This window comes from Bos indicus, chromosome 9 (genome assembly GCF_029378745.1).
Source record: "Bos indicus isolate NIAB-ARS_2022 breed Sahiwal x Tharparkar chromosome 9, NIAB-ARS_B.indTharparkar_mat_pri_1.0, whole genome shotgun sequence".
NCBI lineage: Eukaryota > Metazoa > Chordata > Mammalia > Artiodactyla > Bovidae > Bos > Bos indicus.
In genome coordinates, this window is record NC_091768.1 from 93,652,956 (window position 1) to 93,679,781 (window position 26,826).

Below are 26,826 nucleotides of genomic sequence, written 5' to 3' on the forward strand. Positions count from 1 at the left end.
GGCCCTAGCAACAAAACAGGCCCTGATAGCTGGCTGCCAGGACTGCCCCCTCGAAAAGCTCATCTACTAGAAAAACTCTCTGTTCTATGTTTTCGCTGAAAGTTTGACTCTTCTTTTATAGTTTAAAAGTTTTAACTGAAGTCATAATTGTTTGGTTTATTCCTGCTGGCAGCTAGAATGAGTCAACTAATTTCTAATAAAATGAGAAAAAATTATTTTCAGGGAACATTCTATAATTCTTTTTGGAGATATAAATGTAATCATGGTCAAAATTGCTAAAAATAATGTTTCTTAATCCCAGTACCCTAAAAATATATTCACATTTAATAACTAAAGTATTATAACTTAATTATTATTATATAACTATTTTATTCCATGTGTAGTCTCTAGACCACCCATATTTTATCCCTGTTATCTCTGTTTTCTATAATGCAATGTGATATAAATGTAACGTAGTGCAATGTAAAGAAAGGAATGAAATTCTTCATAGACATTCATTTTTAATGCACTGTAATCATTTTCCCTAATTGATTAAGATCACAGCTCTCTAAGGGCTTCCCCTGTGGCCCAGCTGGTAAAGAATCAAGATCTGGATTCAATCTCTGGGCTGGGAAGATCCCCTGGAGAAGGGAAAGGCTACCCACTCCAGTATTCTGGCCTGGAGAATTCCATGGACTATGGTGCATAAGGACTGTAAGTCTCTACCTGTAACTCTCCATGGGGACTACAACTCTCTAAATATTGCAAACACATGAGATCCAAGTCATACTAAACAGGAAAATAGAAAAAAAAAAAAAGGAAAAGAACTGCCTTTATTGATGAAAAATATAAAATATTTTTTGCACAGAAAGAAAAGGTTGTATCGTTTCAGTTTTAAAACTTGAAAAGTAATTTCTGGAATAAAATTTGTGATTGAATTCAGAAAGTTTGCAATTGCATCTTTAAAGCAGTTGGTCAGTTTACTACCAATACCTATAAACCTAGTCAGTTTCCCTTTTCTTTTATCTTTGAAAGATTAAAGAATCCTGTAAACCTCAGCAGGAATAAAAATTTGACCAGATGGGTTTTATACTGGGAATGCAAGGATAGTTTACTATTAAGGATTGTATTATACGACACATCACATCAAAAGATCACATAAGAAAAACTTCACTCAGTGCTGCTGCTGCTACTGCTGCTAAGTCACTTCAGTCGTGTCCGACTCTGTGCGACCCCATAGACGGCAGCCCACCAGGCTCCCCCATCCCTGGGATTCTCCAGGCAAGAACACTGGAGTGGGTTGCCATTTCCTCCTCCAATGCATGAAAGTGAAAAGTGAAAGTGAAGTCGTCACTCAGTGCAGTCAATGCCAAAAGCCGCTTGGGAATACTCTACTCAAGTCCTGTTAGAAAGAAAACAGGAAGAAAGGAGGAGCAAAGAAAGGAAGGACAGACTGGTAGAAGGACCCCACTACAAATCATCAATATAACAAAGTCTGTGTATCTCACATTACCAGTTAACATTTAATTGCAAAACACTAGAAGAACCCAGATAAGAATATCTGCTAACTCTAACTGTGTAACATTCTGCTGGTAAATGCTAATTAATCAATAAAACATGAAACAAAAAATACACAGATGATGTTTTGTAGCATGATATATAACATGTTAGATTATTTTTATATTTGAACACATTAATTATAGCAACTTGTAAATAATACGATTATACATACAAAAAGCAAGAAATGTTCCTATAAACCTTGAAAACACCATTCAAGAGTTCTTAATATGAGCTATATATACAATAATTAATAGCTTTGTGTATTCCAGCAACAAACAGAGGTTCTAAAGGAAGGGAAGATGATGCACAGAAAAATTCTAGAAATAATCTTATGGTAACTGTGTGATATTTGTGTGAAAAAAATCTAAAACTCCCCTGATGCACATAAAAGAAGAACTGAATGCGTACAGCAGTAGAGCATGCGCCTCAGGAAAAGACAGCAAAGATGTCAATCACTGGGATGCAAGGAACGAGAGAGGGGATACCCAAATCACTGATTCAGAAAGATATCTGAAACAATAAAAGATGTAAATGGCTGGGGAGGTTTTAAAGAAAACTAGCAAGAAGAATTTGGTTCTGTCAGATACTAAACCGTATCATGAGGCTAACTACAGCAGCATGAACCTGGCATAGTAACCACTCTGCAGAGCTGCAGACTGAAAACGGGATGCCCACAAACAACCCCCATATATATGAAGCTCATAAGTGAAAAGAAACCATCCCAAATAAAGGAGGCCGATTCAAAAACTCCCACCAAGAGGATTGGCTGTTTCGGAAAAAATCAGGCTTGAGCTGAAATTCAACTGTACAGCAACATAAAATCCAGATGTATAAAAGAGCTGATGTTTCAGACAAATACAGAGACAGAAGGACACAGAGAAAAAAGAAAGGAAGAAGGAAGGAGAGCTAAGGAAAAGGGAGAGAAAAGAAAATGTGTCACAAATGTAGACAAATTCAAGATAGGGCTGGACTTTCTAAGCATAAAAGCAGAGAAGAAAAAAATCTTTAAACATACAAAAAGATCTGACCAGGTAAATTTTTCACAAAGAATTTTCAGCCTGTTTTTAAATATGGAAAAAAATGTCAACCAACAAATCAGGAAAATTATTTGCTGTATGTCTAACAGATAAAATTTATAGACCTCTGTTAAATCAATAGGATTCACATACATATAATAATCATATATCACTTTTTTTTAATTCAAAGGAACTTAATAGAAATTCATAGAATGAAAATTTTAATTTCCAAAAACTATACTCAGTAACTGATGAGTACACAAAAATATGTTTACTTTTGTGGTATTTTGCCCTATTGAATTGGCAAAAATAATTTTAAAGTAAAACACCTCATTAGAACTGATTCAAATGTATTCTTTTTAATGGCTGAGTAATACTCCATTGTGTATATGTACCACAGCTTTCTTATCCATTCATCTGCTGATGGACATCTAGGTTGCTTCCATGTCCTGGCTATTATAAACAGTGCTGCAATGAACATTGGTGTACACGTGTCTCTTTCAATTCTGGTTTCCTCGGTATTTCCTCAGTTCTAATGAGGTGGATGAAACTGGAGCTGATTATACAGAGTGAAGTAAGCCAGAAAGAAAAACACCAATACAGTATACTAACACATATATATGGAATTTAGAAAGATGGTAATGATAACTCTGTATGCGAGACAGCAAAAGAGACACAGATGTATAGAACAGTCTTTTGGACTCTGTGGGAGAGGGAGGGGGGGATGATTTGGGAGAATGGCATTGAAACATGTATAACATCATACAAGAAATGAATCGCCAGTCCAGGTTTGATACAGGATACAGGATGCTTGGGGCTGGTGCAACTGGGATGACCCAGAGGGATGGTATGAGGAGGGAGGTGGGGGGGGGTTCAGGATTGGGAACACATGTACACCTGTGGCGGATTCATGTTGATGTATGGCAAAACCAATACAATATTGTAAAGTACTTAGCCTCCAATTAAAATTTTAAAAAATAATAAAATAATAAATAAATAAAATAAAAAATAAAGTAAAACAGTAATTTTAAATGCTGGCAAGTGTTCACACCATAAAATGGACATTCTCATACACTGTTGAAAGGAATGCAATGGAAACAAACTTTCCAAACAGCAACTTGGAAATATCTACAAGGAGTTTTTGCCCAGTAATTATACTTTTGCAAATTTATCCTAAGAAAATAATCACAGATATGGACAGAGATTTATGTTCAGGAAAGTTAATTATGCATTATTTATAATGGTGAAAAATTGGACCTGGTCTAAAAGGAGAAGGGTTGAATTTATTATGGCATATATTGACTGTATAATGAAATATAAGTGATATAATAGAGCTATGAAAAATCATGTTTCGTAAGACTATGTAACAGACTGCTGAGAATATGTTACACAATGTCAGGCACAAACTTTTGTGTAAACACCAAATACACAGACACACAAACACATGAACTGGAAATAAAGACACCAAAATATAAACAACGGCTCTTTCTGAGTAGTTAGGTCATGGTTCATTTTCTTCCAATAGCTATTGGAATTCTCTAAGTTATCTAAGTTATCTATATTCTCTAAGTTATCTAAGATAAATATATGTTACATTTAAAACATTGTCTAAGTCAATAATCAATGCTTACTTTGTGCCAGGCTCTAGTCAAAGCATCCAGTATGTATTATCTCATTTAATTCTCTCAACAAACTTGTAGGTTAGATAATGAGTATATTATCCTCATTTTATCAGTTAAGAACTAAAACTAAAGGAGGGTAAGTAACTCACCCAAGGTTACACAATAGACAGTGGATAGGCGGCAGGTTGCAAGTGTGAAGTGGGTAAACGCAGGCCCAAAACTGCAAAGCCCACACACTGCTACATCAGTCTACATCAGCGATTGTCAAACGTTCTGGTCTCAGATCCCTTTATGCTTTTAAAAACTACTGCAGCTCCCCCATCAGAGCTTCTGTTTAATTGGTTATTTCTATTGGCATGTCTCAATATCTACCATATTTAAAATGACAATTTTTTAAATTCACCTCAAAATAGCAATGACAAACTCATCACATGTTAACATAAATAATACATTTTTAATTTAAAAAAACTCTAATTGCAAAACAAAAACAAAAAAAAAAATGCATTGAGAAGAATGGAATTATTTTATCTTTTTGAAAATCTCTTAATGCTGGCTTAATACAAAAGAACTGAATACCCATATCTGCTTCTGGACTTAATTTATTGCAAATTACATGTCATGTTGTCTCTGGAAAACTCCACTATAGATTCATGAGAGAATAAGAATAAATAAGCCAAAAAACACTTATTATATCTGATCATGGTTTGGACACAGTGGGCTTCTTGATAGAGTTTGGGTGACTTCTAACGACTTTGGAACCACACTGAGAATCACTAGTCCACACTGAGTTTAAAAAAAGGAAAAAATGATAAATTGACTAAAGAGTGTTTATTGTGTATTAAACACTCATTATCACTTCAGATTCTGAAAAGACTCCAGCACAACAGTTCACAGGGAAACAGGGATTCACGAGCCCAGGGCAAAATTATCTTCTAAGATGCCAGTAGCCTCCAACCCACTGGTTGAGCTGAAACAAAAAATTGAATCAGAATAGAGTTCTGGAATTGTTAGCCTTGTACTGCTGCTGCTGCTGCTAAGTCGCTTCAGTCGTGTCTGACTCTGTGCAACTCCATAGACGGCAGCTCACCAGGCTCCCCCGTCCCTGGGATTCTCCAGGCAGGAACACTGGAGTGGGTTGCCATTTCCTTCTCCACATCTGATCAAAAGAGGCAGGAGACTGGGTATGCCCAGCAGAGAGAATCAGCCCCAAGGAGCCAACCCTGCTTCAGACAACCAGAGGAAAGCCGTGTGAGAAGCCAGTTCACTGCGTAAGAGAAGTAGGCTGTAACAAGTCATCAGTTCATTCAATGGACATTTCTTGACCAGCCACTAGTTTGGGCATTGTGCCAGGATGCTGAGACAGAAAGTGCAGAGGAAAACAATCTCATGTTCAGTTCAGTTCAGTTCAGTCGTTCAGTCGTGTCTGACTCTTTGTGACCCCAAGAATAGCAGCATGCCAGGCCTCCCTGTCCATCACCAACTCCCGGAGTTCACTCAGACTCATGTCCGTCAGGTCGCTGATGCCATCCAGCCATCTCATCCTCTGCCGTCCCCTTCTCCTCCTGCCCCCAATCCCTCCCAGCATCAGAGTCTTTTCCAATGAGGCAACTCTTCGCATGAGGTGGCCAAAGTACTGGAGTTTCAGCTTCAGCATCATTCCTTCCAAAGAAATCCCAGGGCTGATCTCCTTCAGAATGGACTGCTTGGATCTCCTTGCAGTCCAAGGGACTCTCAAGAGTCTTCTCCAGCACCACAGTTCAAAAGCATCAATTCTTTGCTCAGCTTTCTTTATAGTCCAACTCTCACATCCATACATGACCAGAGGAAAAACCATAGCCTTGACTAGACGAACCTTTGTTGGCAAAGTAATGTCTCTGCTTTTGAATATGCTGTCTAGGTTGGTCATAACTTTCCTTCCAAGGAGTAAGTGTCTTTTGATTTCATGGCTGCATTCACCATCTGCAGTGATTTTGGAGCCCCCCAAAATAAAGTCTGACACTGTTTCCACTGTTTCCCCATCTATTTCCCATGAAGTGATGGGACCTGATGCCATGATCTTCGTTTTCTGAATGTTGAGCTTTAAGCCAACTTTTTCACTCTCCTCTTTCACTGTCATCAAGAGGCTTTTTAGTTCTTCTTCACTTTCTGCCATAATCTTGTGTTCATCGTCACTCAATTCCTAGTACCGAACTCAGTACCTCCCACATGATAGGTGCTCAATAAATGCTGAGGAGAGATGGATGGATGGATGGATGGATTGAAGGATGGATGGAGGAGGATGGATGGATGGATGGATAGATGAACCAGCCTAGCATCTGCCCTCAAGCAGCTCATCGTCTATTGAGGAAGACAGACATATAAACAAAGAATCGCAACACCTTGTAGCCAGTGCTTGAACTGAGGTGAGCAATAGATATTCAACAAAATGTAATTTCCAGCAACTGCCCATGAACACCAACACCTTGAAGATGCTGAGAGATGGCAAGAGGAGGAAGTTGAAGTGGGCTCACTTCTGGGGGAGAAGTACTGGCAGGAGCCAGGCCATGTGTGGAGGCCTGGCGCTGGCAGGATGAGTGGGTACTGGGTCATGGCAAGGACCCAGTCCCTAGAACTGAGCCTGGCGTGGTGGCTCAGGACTAGGGGAGAAGCCTAGTTACTAGAACTATAGTAGACAATTGGAAAATGAGGAGTAGTACATTCGACCTAATCTGATGGAGAGTTAGCAGAATGCCCGAACCAGGCTTTCTACCAGCCCTTCTGTGTCGTTTCCACAGCCGGGAACAGAGCTCAGCCTTCAGGGAAAGACCACTCAGCCACAGCACAGGGGGAAGCCTGGAGGGCAGCGGCCAGACAGAGGCTGTCTTCTCCTACCCCACCACCTGCCTCTCTCTAGGCAGCCGTGTATAGCTAACCATTAACATTAATGTTCAACCACTGTTAATATTCAGTTCAGTTCAGTTCAGTCGTTCAGTCGAGTCTGACTCTTTGCAACCCCATGGACTGCAGCACACCAGGCCTCCCTGTCCATCACCAACTCCCAGAGTTAATATTAAGTAATACTAAAATAAATGAAACAACAGTTGCATGCACAGCCCAGAGGCCAGAGCATAGGCACTTGACTACATTTTAATTCAATGATATAGACAGATAATAAAAACATCTACTGAACTTCCAAAAGCAACCAAGGCTGTAAATGTTCTTAGAGTAGGGGTAGCAGTCAGTCATTTAAGTCACTCAGTCATGTCCAACTCTTTGCGACCCCATGGACTGCAGCACGCCACGCTTCCCTGTCCATCACCAACTCCCAAAGCTTACTCAAGCTTATGTCCATCCAGTTGGTGATGCCATCTAACCATCTCATCCTCTATTGTCCCCTTCTCCTCCCGCCTTCAATCTTTCCCAGCATCAGGGTCTTTTCCAATGAGTCAGTTCTTCGCATCAGGTGGCCAAAGTATTGGAGTTTTAGCTTCAGTATCAGTCCTTCCAATGAATATTTAGGACTGATTTCCTTTAGGATGTGAAAATGAAGTCACTCAGTTATGTCCGACTCTGCGACCCCATAGACTGTAGCCTACCAGGCTCCTCTGTCCATGGGATTTTCCAGGCAATAGTACTGGAGTGGATTTCCATTTCCTTCTCCAGGGTATCGTCCCAACCCAGGGCTCGAACCCGGGTCTCCCGAATTGTAGACAGATGCTTTACCATCTGAGCCACCAGGGAAGTCCTAATATAGACATAGAATAAAAACATCTACTGTACTTCAAATTCCAGAAGCAACCAAGGCTGTAAATGTTCTTGGAGTCAGGGGATAAATAGGATGAAAAAATGTTCAGAGCTGTGTAGGCAGAAGCAACATAAAATTCTCAGTCTAAAAATAGTTGGCTTTGTTGCCACCGTGTTTTTGTTTGGTTTTGTTTTGTAAGAAGTAAAACCCGTTCTCTTGCATTTCTAGGTATGAGAAAGGATTTGCAAACTGTAAATAAAATCTAATGAGCCCGAATGCTCACCATGTAACACTCTTCACACCAGACTTTCCAAGGTACCTCTCCCAGAAACCAGAACAGCTCAAGGGTGGCAAGTTAAATAAACCCATCTTAAGTTATGACCAAAAGTAGAAGCTCCGCAGCCACTGAGGTAAGAGAGGAAAAAGGGGTCTACAGCCATCTGCACACGCAACTAACCCATGGGGTTTTGCTCCCCTGTGTGTGGATCAACAGCAGGATAGTGCTACCATATCCCAGAACCTTCTCTGGCCTGTCCCACCAGGAGAAGCACACAAGATGTCTATGTAGTGGGCTTCCCTGGTGGCTCAGACGGTAAAGAATCTGCCTGCAATGCAGGAAACCTGGGTTACATACCTGGGTCAGGAAGATCCCCTGGAGAAGGGAATGGCTACCCACTCCAGTATTCTTGCCTGGAGAATTCCATGGACAGGAGCCTGGCGGCTATAGTCCATGGAGTCTCAAAGAGTCAGACACAACTGAGCAACTAACACACACACAGCGGGTAACTAATTCTCTGGTCTGATGTTTATGTAACAGATTCACTGTGATGGCAATAGGAGTTGTTTTCAGTGCCTTGTAAGATCAATCAAAACTACAACAAATAAATAGAGCTGGTTATCAACTGAAACAAGGAAAAACAACTGCCCTGGCCAATCTGGCTTTTCAGATTTGAAAGCTTTAGTAAAGTCCGTGAGGACACCTACCAAATGCAGAATACAGGCTATTACAAAGTCTTCAAAGAGAGAAAGAGAGAGACCCCATTGATTGAAAGCAAGGCAACAGAGATCAAAATATGCCCCTAGCGACACAGGGCAAAGCATCTTACACTTCATACTCTGTTTATTTATAAAGAACCCCAGGCTGTAACGCAGTGGACTGTATAGCCTGCCAGGCTCCTCTACCCATGGGATTCTCCAGGCAAGAATACTGGAGAGGGTTGCCATGCCCTCCTCCAGGGGATCTTTCTGACCCTGGGATCTAACCCGCAACTCCTGCAGCTCTTGCATTGGCAGAAGGATCCCTTACCACTGGTGCCACCTGGGAAGCCCATAACTCAGTGAGCACAGCTACAGACTCAAAGGCCCCTCTGCCTCCATCATGCTCTTCAGGCAGGACCACAGGCCCCAAATCTCAGCCTCTTAAGAGCTTAAGAGAGAACTTGGGGTCCCACACGGTAGGGAGGGAAGGACGAAAGGAAAAGAAGGAATGAATGAAGGAATTGTTTTCTCTGCTGAACTTGAAAATCAAAGAAATTTTTCCCCTTTCAGGTGACCTCTGTCAGCTCTCTTTCCCAAGGTAAATTTCAAATCCACTAATCTCACAGGCTAATATTAAAATTAAATATGGCATACTGCTTCATATAACATTTCTCTCTATGTGGCGATTCTCAACACTGTATATTTACCTAAGCAACTCCCATTGGAGTTTCACTTTGGGCCAGATCTAATAGTCCAAGAAAAGGGGATTACTACTATTTATATATGACTTAATCACACTTGCAAACTGCCTGTCCTATAAGTATAACTCACTTTAGGCAGATGCACACAGAACAAGCCTTCAGCTCCAAGATCTAAGCAAGATGCTTTCAATTAACTAAAGCTGCAGTACAGTAAATGATACCTTGGGAACCTCAAAGAGACTGCATCTTCCAAAGGGCCCCATTTATGGGAAGTGGGAGCATAACTTAGGCACTGGAAACACTCGGCTCAAAATAATTAAAGGAGTAAATGGGCTTGCAGAATACACTTGCTTCAGATCTGCCTCCCAACTTGGACATGCTTTATTAGACCTAATTGAAATTGTGGGTAGATACTCGAGGAAAAAGTTTCCTGAAAGAAATAGGAAACCACATTAAATTAGAAAGGATTTAAGTATTTTCCTTTATACAGAATCCTGGTTTACTTTGAAATAGTGTAATATTATAATTTGTAATAGTGAAACCAATTCTTAGAGAACTGAGTTTCAGAATGGAGGTGGGGAAATAAGACAAAGTGACCTAGCCAATCAGCAAGAATAATGCAGCAATCCATAAATAAATAAATAAGGAAGCAAAATTTTAGAACCAATGAGGGGGAAAAAAAAGATCAGTGATTGTCAGAGATTCGGAGGAAGGCAGAGGTGAACAGGTGGAGCCCGGCTGAAACCATGCTGGATGGTGCTGTCATGGCGGATGCCTAACATTATGGTTTTGTCAAAACCCACTGACTGTACAACACAAAGTTGGAACCCTAAGTAAACAGTGGACTTCAGCTAATTAATAAAATGTATCAGTACTGGTTCATTAATCTCAACAAAGTTACCAGGCTAATAGTGCAAGATGTTATGACAGGGACCACTGTGGGGTGGGGTCAGCTTCCCTGGTGGCACCAGTGGTAAAGAATCTCCCTGCCAACGCAGGATATGAAAGAGAGGCGGGTTCATACCCTGGGTCAGGAAGAGTCCCTGCAGAAGGAAATGGAAACCTAGTATTCTTACCTGGGAAATCCCACAGACAGAGGAGCTGGCAGGCTGCAATTCGTGGGGCCGCAAAGAGTCATTCACAGCTGAGCAACTGAACGTGGCACTGTGGGGTTAAGCACAGGGGAACTCAGTACTCTCTGCTTGATTTTCCTGGAAGGCAAAAATGGCCCTAAAAAATAAAGTCTATTAATTTTTCTTAAAAGGAGTGGAAGGGGAAAAGGGAAGATGGAAGTTAGCTGAAGTTAGGAGACCAATATAGAATCCAGATAGGAGAGAAAACAAATGTTGAGACTTCGGTTGTTGGGGTACTAAATGTCAGGACACAGCATGAAGATGAGCAGCTGCGCGCCCTCCACATTCTGTTCAACTTTCTTCAGGCTAGTGCGCTACCTCAGGGGTACATATGGTCAGGATTAGGAGCCTTGCTGTTTTTGTTGTATACCTTTAATAGGACAATAGTATTTATTGATGAGTATACCTTAGGATATAGAAAAGAAAAACTGTGCTTCCTGAAGATGATACTTGGAAGAGATCAAACTTAATATCTACCTACTTTGGCCTAAACATTGATACTTGCATTATGAAAAATAAATACATAAATGAAATGCCTACTTACTGGGGAAGTTGAAGACCCAGTTTTGCCACATGCCCTGAACTGAAAGTCAAGCAATTTAAATAGCTGGAATTTTCTTTTCTTTTTTTAATTCTCTTTTTTAAATTTTTATTGGGGTACAATTGATTTGGGCTTCCCAGGTGGCTCAGTGGTAAAGAATCCATCTGCCAATGCAGGAGACGCGGTGTCGACCCTTGGGTTGGGAAGATCACCTGGAGAAGGAAATGGCCACCAGTATGCTTGCCTGGGAAACCCCGTGGACAGAGGATCGTGGGGGGCTACAGTCCATGGAGTTGCAAGAGTCAGACACGATTTAGCAACTAAACAACAAAACAATTGATTTACAAAGCTGTGTTAGTTTCAGGCATACAGCAAAATGAATCTGTTACACATATACCCACTCTTTTTTAGAGTCTTTTCCCATATGGGACATTACAGAGCATGGAGTAGAATTTTCTGTTCGATACAGTAGGTCCTTACTAGTTATCTACTTCATATACAGTACTGTGTACGCGTCAGTAACAATCTTCCAATTCACCCCTCCTTCCCCCAACCCCTCCCCGCCATCCGGTTAACCATAAGTTTATTTTCTACATCTGTAACTCTGTCTTGGTTTTGTAGAAAAGTTCAATTGCAGTAGATAGAACTTTCTTATGGTTTTCTAATTTTCTCAAATTATTCTTTTTTTTAATTATTTACTTTATTTTTGGCTGCACTGGATCTCCGTTGCTCTGCACGGGCTTTCTCTAGTCGCATTGAGCAGGGACTACTTCTCACTGTGGTCCACAGGCTTCTCACTGGGGCGGCTTCTCTGCTGTGGGGCGCGGGCCCTGGGATGCAGGGGCTGGAGAGTGTAGGCTCAGTAGTTGTGGTGCAGTGGCTTGGTTGCCCCGTGACAAGTGGAACCTTCTGGGAGCGGAGATCAAACACGTGTCCCCTGCATTGGCAGGCAGATTCTTATTCACTGTACCACCAGGGAAGTCCCTGATTTTCTCAAATTCTGTATAAGCTAGTGTCACTAATACACACTTGGGCCTCAATTACCTACTTTCGTTAGGCATTTTTAGAAATCTAAATTAAACACATGGATTGAGCCAATTTTTTGACCTAATTTTTAAAATTTCACTGTGAAGTTTATTGTAAACACTAGACATCTAGTTTCTTCTATTTATTAACAGTGATAGCTAACACTGCTTTAAACAAGAGAAACAAGTAGCCAGATAATTTTTTAAATGAGTTAATTCCTATTTTATTCTCATTACAAGAGGAATCATAAAAGAATGAGAGGCACTATTTTTCCCCTTTGCTTTTCACTCTGACTGGATGCTGGTGGTGGGGTTCAGCTAAGGCGACTCTAACATCCCTCTTATTTGAGGACCAGAGACATAGAAGCCAAGCAGGCACCTGTCCAGAAGGCCCTCACCCCCTAGGATCGCATCTGCACACAGAGACGTAAGAGGAGAGGTGGCTGCATGTGCTGCTGCTGGAGGCCGAGGTGCTTCTACCTGGGGGAGGGGGTGCTCCAGAGGACGGGGAATGGAGATGAGTGGAAAAGGTGGGTCCCATGAGGGGCTGGGGCCTGTGCACAGTTCCCATGAGGCACCCGATGAGCTGAAGTGAGATCTCTGTGCTCCACTAGCCATCAGAACAGAACCACCAGCCTGGGCCAGGACACCTCACCGGCACTGGTGGTGGCAGACTTTAGAGCTTTTCTTCTGTTTTCTGGAACTTTCATGTGGTCCCTGATGGGGGAAGGCAACCAGGCTCTACTGGCTCAGGAGAATCAATTGTTAAATTTTCAGGCCTTTTGTGAGCTGGTTGGTTAAACACGGTCATTATTTTAAAATGAAATCATAAAAGCTTAAAACTAAATAAATTATATTAAATATAAGAAGCAATAAATACTTAAAACTAATCACTTCTTCAGTATTTGACTAGATTGGACTATAACTAAAATCTGTGCTCTTGGAGTCCTTTACCCTGGCTGTACCTGAATCGTAGAAATACCATCATGGGGATAGCTCTAGCCAACTCCGTGTGCAGTGATGTCACATTGGTAGCTTGCCACCAGCCTGGATGACAGTGTTTACACCGCAGAAATTAGCAACCCCCGCCCATCAGCAGCAGCAGCAAAGCAGGGCGTGATGTTCTAAGACCAGGAATTAGCAAACTATGGCCCACACGACAAATCCAGCCCACCACCTGTTTTTATATATAAAGTTTTATTCGAATGTAACCATACTCATTCATTCATGCTTTGTCAATGGCTGCTTTTCCTGCTTCCTTTCTGCAACAATGGAATTGTGTAGCTGAAACAGAGGTATATACACTGCTATGTATAAAACAGATAATAATGAGCAACTACTATATGGCACTGGACCCTCCACTCAGTGCTCTGTGCTGACCTTAAGAGGAAGTAAATCCAAAAAAGACGGGATATATGATTCACTTTGCTGTACAGCAGAAACTAACACAACATCTGAAAAGCAACTATACTCCAATAAAAATTAATTTAAAAGAAAGAAAGACGGTATGGCCTGCCTTCCTGGTCCTTTACAGAAAAATTTTGCTGACCCCCAGAATAGACTTAAGAAAGTGATGGATAAAATGTTAATAATGCAAATTAAACTTTAAAATGTGTTTTATCTGTTGCCTGGAGTTGTGTTTGAGTAGCACAAAAAAATTTTTTAAATATTCTTTAATATTCAAAACTGTTTTCCAATTCAGTAAAGAAGATACCTATATCTATTGATGTTGCAAATTAATGAAGTTCCAAAACACAGCCTTATTATATCACTTCCATATGACTGAGCAATAAAATTGAAACTATCAGCTGATACCTGTGTCCTAACTAAATTCAGCATCCCAGTTGTTACATATTTAGCAACAAGATCACCACTGCATCCTATGACTGACTTGCGCACCATTTTGGTGGATGACAGGGATTTCTGCTGACTGTCTGGTTTTCAAAAAAAAGAAAGGATTCTCACACATTTCTTGCAATTAAGTATTGTGGAGCATATTTATAAACTGCAGTATTTAATATGGCATTGAAACTTCACAATAGTATGATGAGTCTGGAATTATAAAGTCCATTCAATAGGTGGAACAGAGATTAAAAAGGTTAAAAAACATCACCCAATGGTGAAGCTAGGATTCGCACCTAGATTTCTTGAAAATCTGAGTACACCGACTTCAAATTATACCTTTAGAAGGCACTATTAGAGAAAATACACCATCATTTTTTTTTAAGTAACAGTGAACTCAGTTATACTTTAATTTGTATTTTATTCATTTCAATATAAATATACATGAAAAAGTTCTATGTGGAACTTTTATTCTATAGGCAGTGTTTGGATTCACCAACCCCTTGAAATAATTCAGCAGTGACCACAGAGCTCTGCAGTCAAATGCTGGAAACTTTGGAAACAATCACTGTCATTTTTCTTTTTTTTTTAATATTTTATTTATTTAACTGCTGCATGCTGCAACTAAAAAACAAAAGATCCTGTCGCTTATCTGTAAGATCCCTCTGCTGAGAGACCAAGTTCCCCACCATATACTTGATCCCTGACTTTGCTCCCTTCCCCATAAACTGCTGTTCACAGTCCTTCTAGAATAGCCATTGGCTTCTTTCGATATTCCATCCAGCCTGGATTGCAGTGTGGCCCCTGGGGAATGTCTTGCATACTTTGGGGACCCTCCAGGGCAAAAAATTGAGGGTGGAATGGCTGCTTGCAAGGGCTCAGTGGTGAAAGAGAACAGACAGACAGACTCAGGAAGTGGAAAGCAAGTCGGAGTGACCAAAGTAAAGGATGTCAGAAGGGAGGAGTAAGAGCCCCGGGAACAGTTTTAAGTGGGTAAGTTACATGGTCTGATTCATGTTGTTTTTCTTTTTATTTTTTAATGATGTCACATCTGTGAACCACTGACTGTTACCATATCCAAAGCTTCACCTTCCGCCCAGAGATGAGGAGGCAGGGCCCAGCCGTGGAGACCTCTGGGGAGGCCCACACCAGAGGGCAGGAGAGCAGAGTGACCAGAAGCCTCTACAGAAAAAGTCAAGGAGGAATCCAAGTGTAACAGGCCCCAGCATGAGGGGGCCATGAGCCCACAGCCAGGGCTCGGAAGGCAGGCGCAGGCGACGCGGCGTCTCCTGGGGGATCTGGCCCGGGTGGCTGGCCAAGGCGCTGCTGTCGCCAGCTCTGTCTGGTGTGCAGCCCAAGAGCCTGAGCGGAAGAGCCAAGTGTAAAGGGATATTCTGGACAGCAGTGAAAACTCCATTGTCCAGAAAATCAAATTCTTGGTTTTTTTCTTTCACTTTCTTGGGTCATTAATAGGTGTGGTTTTGACAACAATAGACAAAAAAATAATAATAATAATAAACTCAGTAATATTCAAAAATTATTTAATTCAAGAAGGTGAATAGTCCTGCAGTGGGGTCCGGGGAGGGGCAGCAGGCACCATGTTGGGCTGGGAAGGTGGCAGAAGAAGCCCCTGAAGCAGCTCAAGAAGCAGGCCTAGGACATGGATGAGGAAGACAAGGCATTCAAGGGGAAACAGAAGGAGGGGCAAAAGACACTCAAGGAGCTAAAACCAAAGGCCCAGGTGAAAGGCCCCCTAGCCACGGGTGGAATTAAGAAGTCTGACAAAAAGTAAGCTGTTCCTTGTGCCTGAGGCAATGATGACCCTTAGTTCCATTCCTGTTCAAACATCTGGATTCCCAGCCATGATATCCGTTGCCACCTATAGCTGGAATCCAGTGTTGTCTTGGCACCTACTGTACATTTAAGCATAAGCTTTTGTTTAAAAAAAAAAAAAAAGGTGAATAATCTGGACAAAAGAAGCGTGGAGGGGGAAACTGCATTATTCTTTATATCTACACCGTGTGTGATGCCAAGTCCTTGCTACACATTAAGCCCCCAACCTCCGTGCGGTAGTGAAGTTCAGGTGAGTGTTCATTTACTGCAGACAGAACAGGAGGGCAGGTAAGTCCCCATTGCCACCCCTCCACCACCCTCCAGGAAATGCGGAAGGAAGGCAGGGAAGAGGCTCAGATGCTGGACTGCATTATTGGGCGAGTAGAATCTTCTTGCAGTGGCACCCCACTCCAGTACTCCTGCCTGGAAAATCCCAGGGACGGAGGAGCCTAGTAGGCTGCAGGCCATGGGGTCGCTAAGAGTCGGACACGACTGAGCGACTTCACTTTCACTTTTCACTTTCATGCATTGGAGAAGGAAATGGCAACCCACTCCAGTGTTCTTGCCTTGAGAACCCCAGGGACGGGGGAGCCTGGTGGGCTGCTGTCTGTGGGGTTGCACAGAGTCGGACACAACTGAAGCGACTTAGTCTTGCATGTTTTACCCTTGAAATGAACGCACGTCCTGAACAGAAATAAAGCTGGACAAGGTGCTGTGCCCTCCTCAGCCACGTTTTGCCTACCAAGTCCCTGCTTCATCACTAGGGTCTCACACATGCTCCTAATGTTACACTGAAAACAATGTCAGGAGAGTCGCCGGGTGATCACCTCATTGCCAAATCCCCTGGCTCCTTTTAAGTTCTTATTCTCCTTCATTTTCATAACACTAGACTACCTACCCTTGTAACCAGGCCTCCATCAAAAAAAAAAAAAAAAAAAACAGAATGATTTGATGTCTACAATATGCAGATTGAAGGAAAGGCAGGAGGCCAAGACAATATTAGTGTTTCAAGTGTGTGTGTCTGAAACGTGTTGCCAAAACAGAAACTGGGAAGTGGGGAGGGAAACGTGGTTTGGGGGGGAGAGTTAAGATCCGTTCAGCAGGTTCCTGGAGACAGAGAAATCCAAATCAGGGCAGGGGGGCCCTTGAGACAAAAAGAATTGCACAAGGCCTCAGAAACAATGCAGCCGCGTAGAGAAAAAAGATAGGCCGCTCTGAACTCCGCCCCCTCCCCACCGCCCACAGACAAGCCTTGCTGAAACAGGGCTTATTTTCTCTAGTTCGACACTGGCTCCTTGTTGACTGCATTCTAAAGGCCTCTCTGCCTGCCTCCCCGGGTCCCATGAAAGCCTCTCATTTACCCACTCGATTGGAAGCTGCCCTCAGACAGCAGGGCCTGCGTGGGGCGGGGCGTCTCTCTCACCTGGAGGGGTTCCCTTCTCTCCTGCCCAGAAGGTGGGTCTGCTTATCTCAACCTTCTCTCCCACCCTCCACAGCCTCCAGCTCGCATTCTTTCCCCCTGCCTTTTCTCGGGATTCAGCAGGAGCACAGAACTGATTTCTTCAAGACTTTCTCTGTTTTCCCCTCCCTTTGCCTGAGTGCTCACTTTTTCCCCAACTGTATTGACAAGAGAGCTGTCTTTCACCACGTCTGTGATTCTCTGACACACCCTGAGGTCAAGCAAGCAGGGAATATATTTTTGGTTGATTGACTGAGAGCCTAATATGTAAAAATGTGCCTCGGTAAAACTAAAAAAAAAAAACTGATCATTTAAGTATCAAAGGAGTTCCTATTTGCAGAAATGAAATTATCCATTATATATTCTTTTCTATTGTGATAAAATAGAATAACATAAAATTTACCACTTTAAAGTGTACATTGAGAATATTCACACTGCTGTGCATATATATAGCCATCTCCAGAACTTCTTTCTTCTTTCCAAATCGAAACTCTACCCATGGAACAATAACTCCTCATCTCTTCCCCACCCACAACACATCTGGCTGGGGCTATCTACTTTTTGTCTCGATAAACTTGACTCCTTTAGGTACCTCATCTATGCAGAATTACAGAGTACTTGTCCTTTTGTCTCTGATCCATTCCACTTAGCAACTTCAAGATGACTGCATATCCTTTCAGCTAGCTCCCAGCTTAACTCAAAATTCATTCATTTCTAAATATTTGACAACTGGCATGGGAAGAACAGTGACCACATGGAAAGAAATTAGGACTAAACAGAACAGGTGTGGGCCACAAAAGACCCAAACCCCTACCCCACTTTCAAACTGGAACTCTTGCACGGCTTCTCAAAGACGTATCTCCTTTGGAATATAAGGAACACCAAATCTGAAGATAATGTAGTGGAAGAAACAGTTCTGTGCCCAGCGTGGTATAAATTCTTTATCATCTCATTTAATCTTCAGGACAACTCAGTGAGTCACAACCATATTATCTTCATTTTACAGATGAAGAAACCAAAGCTTTAAGAGGCCAAGTAATTTGCTCCAAATCACAGCCAGTAAATACTGGAGTTGACACTCAAAACACTCACACTGATGTCTATTTGACCCCAGACGCCTCTCCCTTAAACACCCAATGCTTACTCCCCAGGGCCCCACTCCACCTGGAAGAAAGGAAAGCAAGAAAATCAACTCGATAATCCAAAAGTGAGACCTGAAAAGAATGGCTTGTAGTATTTAAGAAAAGCATGCTGAGAAGGTGACTTTAAAACAGGCTGAGTGTATAAATTGTGATCAGACTATTAACGTCTCTTTTAAAGAAAAGAACAAATGTGCTTCAAGGGTAACAGAGGAATCTCATTATTAGATGGGTTATCATAAAGGTTGCGAGTCCCCTTCCCCCAGAGACTGTAGGAGGAGAGGCGGGAACCTGTCGAGATCAGGCTGCCTGGAGGCAAAGAGGTGAACCAGGCAGTCTAGGGGGACTCCCCCAGCATCAGAAGTCCCCGAGGTAATTCTAGTGAAGCTTTTGAGTTCCTGGAAGAAAGGCTTCCTAGAAACCCTAGGTAAGTGTCATAAATATGCATGTGTATTTTATCCTCTGTCATCAATATAGTCCTACTGGGTGGGGTGCATGTTTGACACTTTCAAAATTTAAGGGGCAATGTCCCCTTTGATTGCAGGGCATTCTGCAGTGAACCAACTTTCAAACTAACTCCAACTTCCATTCGAGCAGTGTCTTTTAAATTCAGACTGGTAAGTGTGCCTTGAAGTGAATATTTCACTGAACAGGGAAGATGCTAGCTTTTCATTTTAATGTCCTTACAGCTGGTTCGATATGCATTGCCTCAGAGGCTGAGTTTGTCAAGATATGTAAACAGCAAAACCCAATGTGCTTTTCTGGGAATGACCCGGGCTACTGAGGCAGATTAAGTGTATGGAAGGTGACTCCCAGGACATTTTACACACAGAACTTCTTTACGAGGAAAAATGAAACTGAGAGCATGCGCATTCCCAGAGACAGGACGCATGTAAACACAGCCAGCATTCGCAGGGATAAATCTCTGGTCAGAGATGAGATCTGTTTCTAGAGCAGACACATCACTTCTATCTTACATTCATTCTGCCAAATTCTTTAAGCCTCTATGGCCCATGCTCACTTTCCATTCTTTCTGTGGTTGTAAAGGGATTCCAAGTGAGGTCCACCTCCTTCTACCAACCCTTTAATTTGAGAAGGGAGCTTGTTGGCCACTGCCAGCACATCTGTCTCCTTCTCGGGTCCTCTACCCACCCCAAACCTCCTCATCTGTCAGGGTGAAATCCTCACTGCAGACAACGTTTCAAAACTGCATGCTTCCTACGGCCTCTGAGATAACTTCACCTGAGGCTTTATTCAGAGTCTCATTGTTTAAAAATGATATTTCTTATGTCATAATTATGTAAACGTCTGTGTGGATTCGGACTGATATTTGCTCATCTTTATGCAAAATGGAATTGGCTCCAATGCAGTGCTGTTAGGGTAGGGCAGGGGAGGGGTGGCAAATAATGGAGTAATTTCCATGAATATTGAAATGTGGAAATTCTATCTTCTACAAATGTGGCTATACTGAATCCCGAGCATGAATGTCTTTCTGGCATTTACGGAGCAACTGATGTCAACGATGTACTTCTCATCTTAGAATACTGTCTTTTTCAGGACACATTCATTGTATTGATGAAAGCATAGGAAGCTTTTGAACTATCAGCAGTTTTTTATTAAGAGGAGTCAGAATATATATATATATGGGTGTGTATAATATGTGTGTGTATATATACACACACAACCCCCAAAATTGACCACGCAAGGCAATCCAGTTATTTCAGCTACCTTTTCAATCATGAGGGACAGGGCAGCACCAGGAGAGAAACTAATGATATAGAAATACACAGTGACTATTAAGACGGACAGACGATCAGACAGTTAGGTCATGACCCGGCCATTCTGGGGGATGCCTTCTGTCTTCTCCCAAGAAGACATTAACACATTTACATTCATGTACCACCAAGCTGCTGAATGGCTATCATTTAAGCAGCTGGATTAAATGGGTAAAGATAACCTCCCAGAAATTCACCCCAAAACCAAAACCAAACTTAAAATCCATAGTTAGTGTTCATGGTGGGGATGTAGCCTTGGTTTCTGGGAGACTTCCAGACTTCCAAACTTGATGTTGTCTGTTCTACCATAGCGTCGTGGGTGAGTCATGACAATTACCATACAGAAGAAGGTAACAGGGACAAAAGGGGGCTATAAACTTGGAGGCAACGTTTCCTCTTGAGGTTGAACTATAAAATTGATATCTGCAGACCAAAGAGACATGCAGGGTCTCCTAAAACTAGAGAAAGAAAGACCTGCAGGCTTGTAGGACATGACTGTCAACTGGCTGATGAGGTTAAATATCTAAAGAAAGAATACATCAGTCAGGAGGGATGGACAGTCATGGAAAGATGGAGAAGAAGGAGACTCCCGACTTGACTGAGAGGGGGGAGCTGCCTGGTCCAGACGCCCAACAGCCGTCCCGGGGGCAGGCCAGCTTCTCTGAGAAAGATGACTAGGGTGGGTTCTCAGAGCCCCTCGTTAGGAGTCCATGCTCACCTGCAATCTTCTGATTATAATGCACCTTCCCAGGTCACGAACACATTTCAAAACAATAAATCAGCATTTTGGTCTACACCATCAGCCTTCCTGAGTTGGGTTAATGTGGGTCCATCCCCATGAGACAGAGCCACTGAAAACTGTCTTCCTCCATTTTTCAGTCTTTCCCCATTTCTCAAAACAACGAACGCACATGATCTACAAGAGTAAACATATAAGGCACTGTTGATCACTCTGTATGAATCACTGTGACAACACCACAAGGGCAACAATAAGAATAAAAGTATTCCGTTTGGGGGAGAAATGTCTAGTAAATTCCCCATTTTGTCATCTTACAGGCAGTTTGAATGCGGAGCTGGAATTTTCTATTTTATGTTTATTTTGTCCTTCACAATCCCTGGCCCAGTGCTGGGTGCTTGAGCTTGCAGATAGGTGTTAGTTTATCAAGCGAGTGAAGAGCAGCAGCTGGACGACATATTACCACCACTGCGACTGCATGACGCAAACCAAGCCTCGGACACCAGTGGCCCCCGAGGGGTGGTCCTGACATCCAATCAGAACCCAGGCCGCTGCTGTCCCCAGAGGGCAGACAGCTGGGTCACTCGCTGCGTTTCTCTCAGCCACATACTCTTTGGGCTCCGGCAGAGCATGTGGAGGAGGAGGAATTCCTGGGGATACAGGGGTCTGACGGTGAGCTCACACTTGCTCGCCCTGGACGTCTGCTGAGGTCACTGCTGGTACGTGGCCATCTCTGCGTTTAGATGTGACTGTAAGCGCCACAGTGAGAAAGCATTCAGTTCTCTCTCCCTGTTCACTGGGCGAGAAAAGATTTTTCATTTCATACATCATTTACAACTTGCTGCTGTGATTCTAAAAAACCAGTGGGCTTTATCGAGTTAATGAGCAAGAAAAACATATTTGGTGAGCGTGTTAATTTTTTGAATGTTCTGTGGAGCCCAGGACATTAGGCAACGTGCACAGGGCAGCTGGGCACACCGGGGAGCCCCCGTCCCCTCAGATTCATTCCACTCGGCTATGGGGGCACCTGGCTATTTACTAATAAGTCAGAAAATGGGTCTTAATAGAAACTAAACAGCAAAGGCATCATTCACTTTGCATTCTTTTAAAAAAAAAAAGCGGGGAAAAGACAGGGGTGCGTATAGATTGGGAAGGGGAACGAGGGAAACTTCTGCGATATTGGAAATGTTATATCATATCGTCACTAAATGATGGATACACGAGTGTTTACATACGCTTTTTTTAAAAGCTCAAGCTATATACTTGAGTACTGCTCCATATTTTTTGCTTTACTGTATGTCTATAATACAACCACATACACACACAAAAAACTTTACCTTGGCTGCTGCTGCTGCTAAGTCGCTTCAGTCGTGTCCGACTCTGTGCGACCCCAGAGACGGCAGCCCACCAGGCTCCCCCATCCCTGGGATTCTCCAGGCAAGAACACTGGAGGGTTGCCATTTCCTTCTCCAATGCATGAAAGTGAAAAGTGAAAGTGAAGTCGCTCAGTCGTGTCCGACTCTTAGCGACCCCATGGACTGCAGCCTACCAGGCTCCTCCATCCATGGGATTCTCCAGGCAAGAGTACTGGAGTGGGGTGCCATTGCCTTCTCCATCACTTTGCATTCTCTGCACCATCTCCACTTGGGAACATTTGGGACCTTGGGCAAAAGTCACCATTAACCTGAGGTTCTCTTCCACCTGCCAGTCTTCACAGCAAGAAAGAGGAACAAGTCAGCGGCTACGAGGACAAATCAGGTCAAAAAAGGGAAGAGAGCTCACTGACCCTCAGAGCTTAGGATCTGTTAAATGATATAAGATGATCTGTCTAAAGAATGATGTAGTAATGAAGGTGAAAGCCCACACACTTGGATGAAAGGGCTTTGTCAAAGGACCAGGATAAGACAGTGAAATAAGTCTTAATTTACCAGAGGATCCTTTTAGAGCTCTTATTCTTATCTATCAAAATCTCTGATACTCCAGCCTAGTTAAATACATCTCAGAATTAATCTGCCTGTAAAACCACTGGACCAAGAGCATCACATCACATTTTACAGTTTCTCTTTGAGTTTCACCTTAAGCTGGACATTTAAGACTGATCCCCAGCAAGTTCACGGCACTGACAAAACGCATAGCCAGAACCAACAGGGCATGTATGTATTTTTCTCATCTCTTTCCACACATGGTAGATGAGTAGACTTGGGTCTTATTAAAGAGGGGGAGACATTTGAGCTATCCACTATTCAGTGGAAACACAAAACGACAGCTGCCACTTCACGGCTTAGAACATTCAGCATAAAATCGACAAAGAGTAGGGACAATATTTTAGTGTTATTCAATTCATTTAAAGACAGTCAACTTCTGGACCCCCACCTATCGCAAAGATAGCCAGTCATAAACACATACATGCACACGCGCATGCACACACACAGTTCACAACTCCCAAAGAGCCTGAAAGTGGCAGGTGGCAGGTGGCAGGGAAGACAGAAACTGGCTGTTTTCTAGATAAGACAAAATGCAAAACAGTGTATTTCAGAAAAGACATAAAAGAAGTATCACTATTTGGGAGAGGAACATATTTGTGTTTTGTTGGAAAATAGAAATAAAGAAACGGTTTTGTACTCCGATATTTCATGGCATCTTGTATTCTCTTTTGCTGTGACTGTGATAAACCTCTACTTAACCAGACACCCAGTTTGCAGTAACTGAGACCACAGCCAAGCCGTTATCTCGGGAGGACTGGGACTCACTCACACCCTAAGAGGGGCTCTATCTCTGATGCCTGGTAAATGGTTAGGAATGTCAGTAAGAATAACTTTTTGCAAATAATTTTTGGAGAAACGGGAAGAAGAGGGTTGAGAATGCAGCCAGGGTGAACGAGGCCAAGGAGAGTGGGCTCTCGGCACAACACTTCTGTGTGTGTGTGTGTTTTCAGATTTATTTTTAATTGGAGGATAATTGCTTTACAGTATTGTGTTGGCTTCTGCCACACAACAATGTGAATCAGCCGTAAGCACACACGCATCCCCACCCTCCTGAGCCTCCCTCCCCATCCCCCCTCCAGGCTGTCACAGAGCACCCAGCTGAGCTCCCCGTGTTATATGGCGACTTCCCATTGGTCGTCTGTTTCACATACAGTGACGACGTTTCAGTGCTACTCTGTCCATTTCCCCCACCCTCTCCTCCTCCGCTGTGCCCACAAGTCTGTTGTCTCTGTCTGCATCTCTATTCCTGCCCTGCACATAGGTTCATTGGTACCATTTTTCTAGATTCCATATATATGCATTAATATACAATATTTGTTCTCTTTCTGACTTACTTCATTCTGTAAATAGGCTCTAGGTTCATTCACCTCACTAGAATGACTTAAATGAGCTCCTTTTTATGGCTGAGTATTATTTCATTGTATGTATATACTACAACTTCCTTACCCATTCATCTATCAGTGGACATCTAGGTTGCTTCCATGTCCCCGCTATTGTAAATTGTGCTACAGTGAACACTGGGGTACATGTGTCTTCTTCAATTAAGATTTTCTCAGGGTATACGCCCAGTAGTGGGATTGCTGGGTCACACGGTAGTTTTATTCTTAGTTTTTTAAGAAATCTCCACACTGTTCTCCATAGTGTCTGCATTAATTTACATTCCCAACAAGAGTGTGTGCATGGTTTTAAATGCTCTCCTCGGATGTCCCCCAGAGTAGGAAGGACCACCCCACTCTCCCTGCATTATCCCACATCCCCTCACTCCACAGGCTGTACCAGAGGCAGATGGGTCCAAGAGTCCGCCCTATACGTGGACCCAAAGGGACACACTACATGTCCTGCAGCACAACCCTCACTCAGGCACAAAACAACTCCCCATCTAAACCTTAGACTCACTCTTTTCAGCCCAGAGAAATAGAAGCTGCAGATCTAAAGTATAAAAGTAAGGCCTGGCCAGGCCACTCTAAAGGAAACCTCAAAATTCCCAACTAAACTCACATAGGTGGGGAGAAACAGTAGTAAATCAGAGAGGGAAGACCCAGGCAAGAGAACGCTGCCCAGAGCTGACCTGGGTGGGGAAAGAATATTCTGGTAAGGCTAGAAGAGGGCCTGCCTCCTTCTCACTGGAGCACTGGTTGGAAAGGTCACCTAGTTCAACAACCATGAGGCCACCCAGCTCTCAGTTAACCCCCATGGTGAGACCCCTGTGGGTCACAGACTCATGTAGTCCCCTTCCCTTGAGTGCAAGTGGAACCTGGAATGTCTTTCTGGCCCACAGAGAAGAGCAGAAGTGACTGGATAGTCCTTCCTGTGATTATGTCACATCCTACCTCCATTCTAGCCAAGGGAATGAGATTCTCTTCATTGGCTTGGTAGGCAGAATGATCACCCCTACCCCAGCAAAGATGGCATGCTCTAATTCCAGAACTCACTGGGTAACAAAAGAGACTCAGCAGATGTGATTAAGATTACAGACTTCTAAGGAGATTACTCTGGATTATGTGAGTGGGCTCAATCTCATCATATAAACGATTAAAAACACAGAAATTTCTCTGGCGGGAGTCAGAGAAGTGCTGCAGTAGAGAGGCAGGTGAGATGTGGCCAACAGGAAGCTAGAGAGGCTCCCAGAGTCAAAGGATTTAAGGCACTGTTGCTGGTTCTGAGACGTAGGGGCCAAGTACAAGGACCAGAGAAAGGTCTCTAGGAGCCGAAGGTGGCCCCCAGTTGACAGCCAGCAAGGAAATGGGCTACGGTCCTACAACCACAAGGAACCGAATCCTGCTAACAACCAGAGTGAGCTTAGAAGCAGCTACTTCCCCAAAACCTCCAGAAAGGATCACAGCCCTTGTGATCACATCTTGTGGGACCCAAAGTAGAGAAACCAGTTGATTCCAACTGTGCCCAGACCTCTGCAGAGCGGCAAGCATAAAGTAATACACTGGTGTTGTTTTAAGCCACTACCTCTGTGGTAATTTGCTGCAGCAGCAATAAGGACTACAGACTGGCCTTGAGGAAGTACGCTTCCATGCTGTCAGAGCACCTAGGAAGGAGCTGACAGTGTCACCAACGGACAGAAAACGGGACCCACACCAAGAGCAACTGAATTCTGCTAACTACCACGTGAACTTGAATGAGGACTCTCAAGTTCCAGACAGAAACTGGCCTCACCTATATTATGACTGCTGCCTTATGAGACCCCAAGCAGAGGACCCAGTTAAGCTGTGCCCAGATCCTGACTGATGAAAACCATCCGATGATAAACGTACTAAGCTTCTTGCTCCTTGGTTACACAGGTGTTGGGAACTAACACACCCTCTTCCAAAACTGTGGGTTTATGCTTCTTCTGGACCACCTCAGCCCAACACCTACACCAACAGTTTCTAATTCAGGATTGAGGCCAGTGCAGAGACTGGTACATAACATATTAGAGTTTAGGATACAGATCTAACGTGACTGGCACCTATAACATGCAAATATAGACTTTCTTATTTCCACCAGAATTAAAATCAGATGCCTCTAAGATGGAAGACCACACTCTGCTCTTTCCCATTAACCACGGTATCACCCTACCTTCCAAAGGTGACATGGGCTCTATGATGAGGACACAAAGAATCGTTAATTCCTTTTTTACCAAGCCATGTAGGAATATTAATCTATCACTTTATTTCAAACATTGTTCTCTACAGTATTTTGTCCAGCTTGCCAACACTAACATGCGGAACTCTTTTGTGTTTAAGTGATAGAAACTCCGATTCAAACAGGCTTGAAACATAAAAAG

At 42.9% G+C, this 26,826-nt stretch overlaps 1 pseudogene; it reads left to right on the plus strand.

Annotated features, from left to right (window-relative positions):
• The first annotated feature begins 12,796 nt into the window (after positions 1–12,796).
• LOC109563688 (translation machinery-associated protein 7-like) lies at positions 12,797–15,913 on the plus strand (annotated as a pseudogene).
• The last annotated feature ends 10,913 nt before the right edge of the window (positions 15,914–26,826 follow it).